Source organism: Akebia trifoliata, chromosome 8 (genome assembly GCF_017979445.1).
Source record: "Akebia trifoliata isolate Shusen 1 chromosome 8, ASM1797944v1, whole genome shotgun sequence".
Taxonomy (NCBI): Eukaryota; Viridiplantae; Streptophyta; class Magnoliopsida; order Ranunculales; family Lardizabalaceae; genus Akebia; species Akebia trifoliata.
In genome coordinates, this window is record NC_141382.1 from 9,494,256 (window position 1) to 9,502,203 (window position 7,948).

Sequence of the window (7,948 nt, forward strand, 5' to 3'; positions counted from 1 at the left end):
ATTTAGTATCATGAAGTCCAACTTAAGAACACTAGAATCTCACAGTAAGATGGTTTGGGCATGACCATTGACCTACTTTGAAGAAATGTTCAAGTTGAAAGTCTTGAAAGAACGAGAGGAAGACAAAGAAGAAAAACCTTGAATGAAGATAGTGAAAATATATATGAATTCATTGGGGCGAAGCCTGGATTTTGCCCATGTGGGGGCAACCAAGAGTAGAATATTTTTTTTTTTTTTTTTTTTTTGTGAGAACAACTAAGAGTGAAAAAATTTGTCTCAATAGCTCACTAATTCATAGACTTTAGAAATTCTTGTAGGGGCAAGTGCCCCCACTGTAAATCCACCCCTGATCGGGGGAATATAATTTTTTCAACCCACCACAAATATTTGATACAAGGCTTTGTTGTCGCTGTAAATTTTATTTTCAGCCATGTATTTTGTCATTGAATCCGTTAAATACTATTACAAGAACATTTGGCTACCTAATCAGTCAGAACACATTTTTATTTATTGGATGGTTGGGATTATTACACCATGTGTTGGGAAATGATCATGGTGGACATCTACTTCAATAATGTTTCATGGATAAGTTACTTTCTGTGCAGGTGAGCCTATTAATGTCTCCTTGATATCAGTTAATGTTATTTCAATTATGGCATATTCTTCATTTTGTAGGCCTGAAGCCACTTTTCATCTCCTATGCTTCCACCTTCAAATCAGTTTTGGTTGCTATTCAAATAAATATTAAAAAAAAAAAAATGTAAAATAAAAAGAGTGTTGCTATTGACACTCCAACTTTTACTTACTATATTCCAATTAAAAGAGAAAAAAATAAGAGAGTTACTATTGGCACCACAATTTTAATTATTTTAATTTATTTTCATAAATAAGAAAATCTTGCAAAATTGGTAGTTCACAATCAAACATAATTTGTGACAAATTTCCATTGAGCTTGATTGATTAATCTATTTGATTTGATTTTTAAAAATATTAAATGAAAAGACTTTAAAATTAGTAAGGGAAAAGGAGGTATTTAAATCATGTTATAAGAAAAAATGAACCTAAAATTGACATTTATAATAAAAAAAAGACACAATAGAATTTATTGAAAAAGCTGAATAGTGATAGACGTGGAGTTTCAAATCTTCTCTCTCCCCTTCATATTTGAAGTAATGAATAGTGACTTAGAGGGATTTCCTTCAATATGAAGGACGGTTGGAGTTTGTTTTGGATGTTGTCACCTCTATATTTGAAGTTTTGAAAGACGATTAGAGTTGCTTTAAGAGCAAGAAACTTTGCTTCTCATCCTATTACAATGTAAAATGTTTATCACATTTTCTTATATCGATGAGGAAAGTAAGCACAATTATTTTTTCTCACTTTTTTTTAAAAAAAAAATAGATAATATGATACTAATTCTAAATAGGAAAAAATCTCCTTTCATTCGATCAATGTTTTATAACACAAAAATTCAACTCGAAATTTCAATAATATATATATATATATATATATATATTATATATATATATAGGGTCCCGTTCAGCACCCTAAGCTTTACCACACACTTTAACAAACGTGTTTTGTCTTACATGGGTTAGAAGTTTTGGAATGGACTGATTTTTGGTGAGGATGATCTCTATGGTGAGGAGATCATTCTCACCAAAAATCAGCTCATTCCAAAACTTCTAACCCCATCAAAAATGATTTACAAAAAATGGACGGTCTACGATTTTTCAACGTGTAAACATGGGGCTAAACATTTCGGAATGGGCTGATTTTTGGGGAGGATGATCTTCTAATCATAGAGATCATCCTCACCAAAAATCAGCCCATTCCAAAACTTCTAACCCATGTAGGACAAAAAACGTTTGTTAAAGTGTGTGGTAAAACTTAGGGTGCTGAACATTTCCCATATATATATATAATATATATATATATATATAATATATGGGTCCCGTTCAACAACAAACATTTTGGCAAAACATTTTTCAAAACATGGGTTAGAGGTTTTGGAATGAGCTGATTTTTGGTGAGGATGATCTCTACGGTGAGGAGATCATCCTCACCAAAAATCAGCCCCTTCCAAAGCTTCTAGCCCCAGTTTACAAGTTGAAAAATCGTGGACCGTCCATTTTATGTAAACCATTTTTGATGGGGTTAGAAGTTTTGAAATGGGCTGATTTTTGGTGATGATGATCTCCTCACCGTATAGATCATCCTCACCAAAAAGCAGCCCATTCCAAAACCTCTAACCCATGTTTTGAAAAATGTTTTGCCAAAATGTTTGTTGTTGAACATTTCCCTATATATATATATATATATAATAGAATATTAAGTATAAATTTATGACTTGGCCAAATTTCATTTTTATAATAAAACACAACTGAGTTAGTACACTTGTGAGACCCCAACCTTTGTGTGGGACCCACTTTAACACTTTATTGATTTTTTTTCTCTACTTTATCAACTTTATTTTCACTTTTCTAATTTTATTATATTATCTCTTTTACTCTTTTTAGTCTATTTTAGTGTTTTTCATCTTTAACTTTTTAACCTCAAAATTATTTAATAATATCCTTCTAATTTTATTTATTTCACTTTTATCCTTTTATCCCTCTCATTAAGTTATAGTTTAGTGGGATTCACTATATTTTTTTTACATTTCATCCTATAATTTTATTATATTTTTTCTTTTACCCTTTTAATTCATTTTATTATTTTTTATCTATACCCATTTAATTTTAAAATTTTTCAATAACACCCCAAACCCAGTTAGACTTAACTCAAACTCACTAATTGCATGTCATTTTCGAGTAGTGTTCGTGGGTCGTGTTAAAATTGACACCCTACTCCAATTTTATTTTTTTCACTTTTACACCCTTATGCCCCCAAAGAGTTCTCAAAGTGTAACCCACCTTAAAAAACAAAGGAAAACTATTTAAAGAACCGTGGTGGAGGGACTTTTTTTTAATTAATCCCTAAGTTTTAGAGCCTTTCTTAATAGTTCATTTAGTAAAACTTTTATTTCTAATCCGTCACTAAACCCCATTTCTCACATTTCTCATGATTGAATGTCCTAATGGTTCGAACTGATCGTTTTCATCCAAAATATTAGATTTTTGCCATCTCAATCAAGTTTTGGAGATTCCATTCTGTTGGAAAGGATTTAAGAAGGAAGAAGAAACATTTTTCAAGGGTTTTTTTTTCGAACATTTTGAAGAAGTATGTAAAAAGCTAGTGTTTTTTCACTTTTTCTCTTCGTTTTTGAATGAAAATTGATCAATAATGATTCTTGTGAGTTGAAATCATCTAAATAAGTCATTATCTTAAGCTTTTAGTTGAACTTTCCATATATTTTAGTCGAAAAAAACTCAAAAATCGAAAATGGGTAGAGTTTGTCAGTGTTGAGTTCACCTCTTATTTATTGTCAAGTTCAACAATAAATAAAAAGCAGTGAACTCGACAAAAAATAAAAAGTGGTGAGCTCGACAATAAGTAAAAAAGTGGCAAACTTAACACTAAATGAAAAGTGGTGAGTTAGATAATAATGAGGGGCCATTAAGAAATAAAAAAATTTACTAAATAGACTATCAAGTTACAGCCCAAAACTTTGGGATTATTTAGGAATAAATCCCTCCTCCAAGGTCCTTTAAATTATTTTCCCCAATGAAACCATTGAGATTCCGAAATGAGACCCACTCTATAATAGGTTAGAGCAACTCCAAAGGTGTCTTAAATTAGGATAGCAATTCCAAATTTTGAAATAACCTCTCAAAATTGAGCTCCAAGACTTGTCTCAAATGGTTTCTCATATAAAACATACACTAAAATCGATATTATATTTGACATTGATTTTAACATATCTCATAATTTGCAGAAGTGATTTTTAGGCTATAAAAAGTGTCTTTTAAATTTTCTTTTGACCAAATTCCATCCAAACAAATAAAAAGAGTACATTTTTTATCAAATTGCCGTCAAAAGCATATCAATATCATTTTTTTGAGATGAAGTGTTAGAGAGGTATATGCCAAATAAACTTAGGGACTATTTAAGAATAAATCCCTTCGCCAAGGTCTTTTAAGTTATTCCCCCCCCCAAAAAAAAAAAAAAAATCGCAATGAGCCACTAAGAATACAAAATGAGACGTAGTCTTTAATAAGTTAGACCAACTCCAAAAATGCCATCCAAACAAATAAAATGGTACATTTATTATTATTATCAAATTGGTATCAAAAGCATATCAATAGTATTTTTTTTTAGATGAAGCATTAGAGAGGTACACACCAAATAAACTTTGGGACTATTTAGGAATAAATCCCTCCACCAAGGTCCTTTAAATTATTCTCCCCCCCCCCCCCCAACCCACACACAAAAAAAAAAAAATCCCAATGAACTACTGAGAATTCGAAATGAGACCCAGTCTTTAATAAGTTAGACCAACTCCAAAAAATGCCTCAAATTAGGATAGGGATTCCAATTTTTGAAATAACCTTTCAAAATTACTCTCCAATGCATGTCTCAAATGGTCTCTCAAATATAGTAGATGCTAAAATCAATGTTATATTTGACATTGATTTTAACATATCTTATAATTTGCTAAAGTGACTTTTAGGTTATAAAAGGTGTCATTTAATTTTTTATTTTTTTTTTTTTTTTTTGTGATAACGAAGGGTATTCGGGCCAGCTTGCGTGCACCAGACTAGTCCCTACGCCCCACACTCAAGCTATACCCCACTACGTGGAGCGGTGTGTGGCCACCAAGGTTTTTTTTGGGTAGTGGGATTTGAACTTGAGACCATAGAAAGAGCAGATTCCTTGGCCCCAAGTTACTACCATTCAGCCACCCTCTTGGTGGTTGTCATTTAAATTTTCTATTGACAAAATTACCATCCGAACAAATAAAAAAGTACATTTTTTGTTATATTTTTTTACGAAATGGCCATCAAAAGCATATAAATAATATTTTTTTTAGATGAAGTGATGGAAAGGTACATGCCAAATATGACATTTTTTCTCTTTATTATCTAAAAAAATGGAATTGTAAAGGCAAAGTTAGCATTAGCATTGGAGATACTCTTATTGAGTGGATTTATTTTTGGGAAAATTACTTAAAGGACCCTGGCAAAGGGATTTCTATATAATTAACCCTTAAGGTTTAGGACTTCTCTTAATAGTCCATTTAGTAAAACTTGTATCCTAACCAGTTCTTATAGTACAATCCACATATCTCTTACGATTGAAATGTTAAAATTGCCTTAACCATTCGAACTCATAATTTTCGTCCAAAAAAATTGCACTTTTGGCATCCTAATGGAGTTTCAAAGACTCTATTCTAATGAAAAGGATTTGAGAAGGAAGAAGAAGAAGCCATTTCAATGAATTTTCAAGTATTTTGAAAATGAATGTAAAAAAAACTAGTTTTTTTTTTTTAAATACTTCATTTTTTGATGAAAATCAATCAAGGATGATTCTTTTGGTTTGAAATCGTCTACACAAGTCGTTATATCAAAATTTTAGTCGGTCTTTCCATATATTTTAGTTAAAAAACTCAAAAAACGAAAATCAATAGGGCTTTACCAGTGTCGAGCTCACCACTTTTTATGTTTCAAGTTCAACATTTTCATTGTCGAACTCAACAATAAAAAGTGGTGAGCTTGACAATAAATAAAAAATAGATCAGCTCGACAATAAAAAGTAGTGAGCTCAACAATACATAAAAAAAATTTAGATTTTAGGTGCATTTTTTATTTTTTTGTTATAAATCATCGAAATAAATCAAAAAATACACTAAATGTTCAACATTAGATTTATATCATTTCCATTCGTCATTCACGATAAAAAAAATCATTGAAAATGATTAGAATCATCGTTGAAAAACTTAAATATGTGAAGAAGATGAAAAGAAGGGCAATTTGGATATTTCAAAAATATTAAAACTAAGATAAGGTTGACAAACCATTAAGAATTAAAATGTTTACTGTAGAATTTGCACGAGTCCGCCCAAAATATTAAAGTTTTTTACTTTAATTTTGAATAAAAGTTTAAAGGCCTTTAACAGGCCCATGATCCACAATAAGTGTCACTTAGCAATTTCCTCATACATACATACATCATTTCATATTGTTTTAATACCCAAACCTTATCCCTGATTTGCTACATTAACTTAAGCCTATCAAACTCATAACCTATGCTAAACCCACAACCTAGGTTAAAGCTCATTTTCATTTTAAACTCACTACTTAGTCCAATACCTAACCCATTACCCATATCAAAATCTTAAAAGTCCATGGTCTTACACATTTCTCAAAAAGAAGACACATGTCACACTTTAAGAGAGTCGATTTCAAATTTATCTCTTTGCATTTACTTTTAGAATTATTTACATAAGGACCGAAGTCTACTTTACACATGTCATCCTCATATTCATCTTCTTAAAAGTATTTTTCATCTTTTCTAATCTACCTTTGCTTTATGTGCTATTTACAAATAAACTAATGTCTATTTTTTACCTTTCACATCATCTTTACATATATTACTCTTTCATTTATCATCTCAAAATACATTTTTGCCTCTCACAATTATACCCATACTTTTGGATATATTTACCAAAGACCAAATGTATTTTTAGGGTTTCATTTTACAAATTTCACGTTTACCCTCATAAAAATAAAAAAACCAAAAAGAAATAAAACAAAATCTATGACTTTTTCTTTTATTTTTAGGATCGGACAATTCTACCCCAAAAATATCCCAAAACCTTTATAAGTAACCTCACTTTCTATGAGAAATTCATGCTCTCAAGCCCCCCTCTCTTTCAACCTTAAGCTCTAGTAAAATTCCTACTCAACTCCTTCAACCTTTTCTCAACTTACATTCATACTAAAAAATCCTTAGCTTCTTCCTACCTTTTAATGTTCTAAACTAAACCCCCAATCCATATTTTACTACAACTCTTAGCCAAAACTCTCTTACAAACTCTTCCATTCAAGACTCGAGCTCATTCAACAATATCATGAGATATGATGAGTTAAGACTTAATTTTAATGTTAAGCATTTGCATTTTTTCCTTTTATCCCTTTATTTTATTTTTTATGAAAACCTTAGGATGTAATAAAGAACCCCCTTAGTCTCGAATAGGTTGAACCTCAACCTTAGGCATGAAATGCTTGATGAGGTTTGGTCGAAATAATGAAGGTTGAAGCCTTCTTAACCCATCTAATCTTATATGCATCATAATGTACACAATACACACACTACGCATATTTGGTCTATTAGGAAAGCAGATTTCTGACATAAATTGAATCCCTTGATTTATGCTTAATATTAGGAAAGCAGATTTCTCACATAAATTGAATATCTTGATTCATGCTTATTAGGAAATTACCCACATATGTTTAGCCTTGAATTGTGGTTCTGTATACCAACCATGACTTGATCTACTTGTATAAATATTACACAATATCAATGGAAAAGTTACAGGTTGCATCATCATATTATACTTCTCTTTATGGTATCAGAGCCTATTTGCTTAAACAAGCATTATTTTTTTATCTGTTCTTCTTCTTCCCCTTCTTCTTCTTTCTCACTTCTATCAAAATGGTTGAAGAAAATACTGGAACCAGTCAAACAAATCTTACTGTTTCAAATTCCCTTAACCTTGAAAATAGTTTGATTTCCATAAACTCTGCCGCCCAAGCCCCTCTCAAACTTAATCCAGAGAATTATATCTCTTGGCACACACAATGGTATTCGCTTCTCATCGGTTATGACCTCTTCGGCTATGTCGATGGCACCATTTCTTGTCCTCCTACAAACAGAGATATAAGTAATATAATGAAACAAAATAATTATACCAACAGATATCTCAATTCCATTGGAGAGCAATTAACTAGGATAGAAGATAACTATTGTTCAAAATCAAAAGACGAAGAAAAGGTAAGCCCAAACT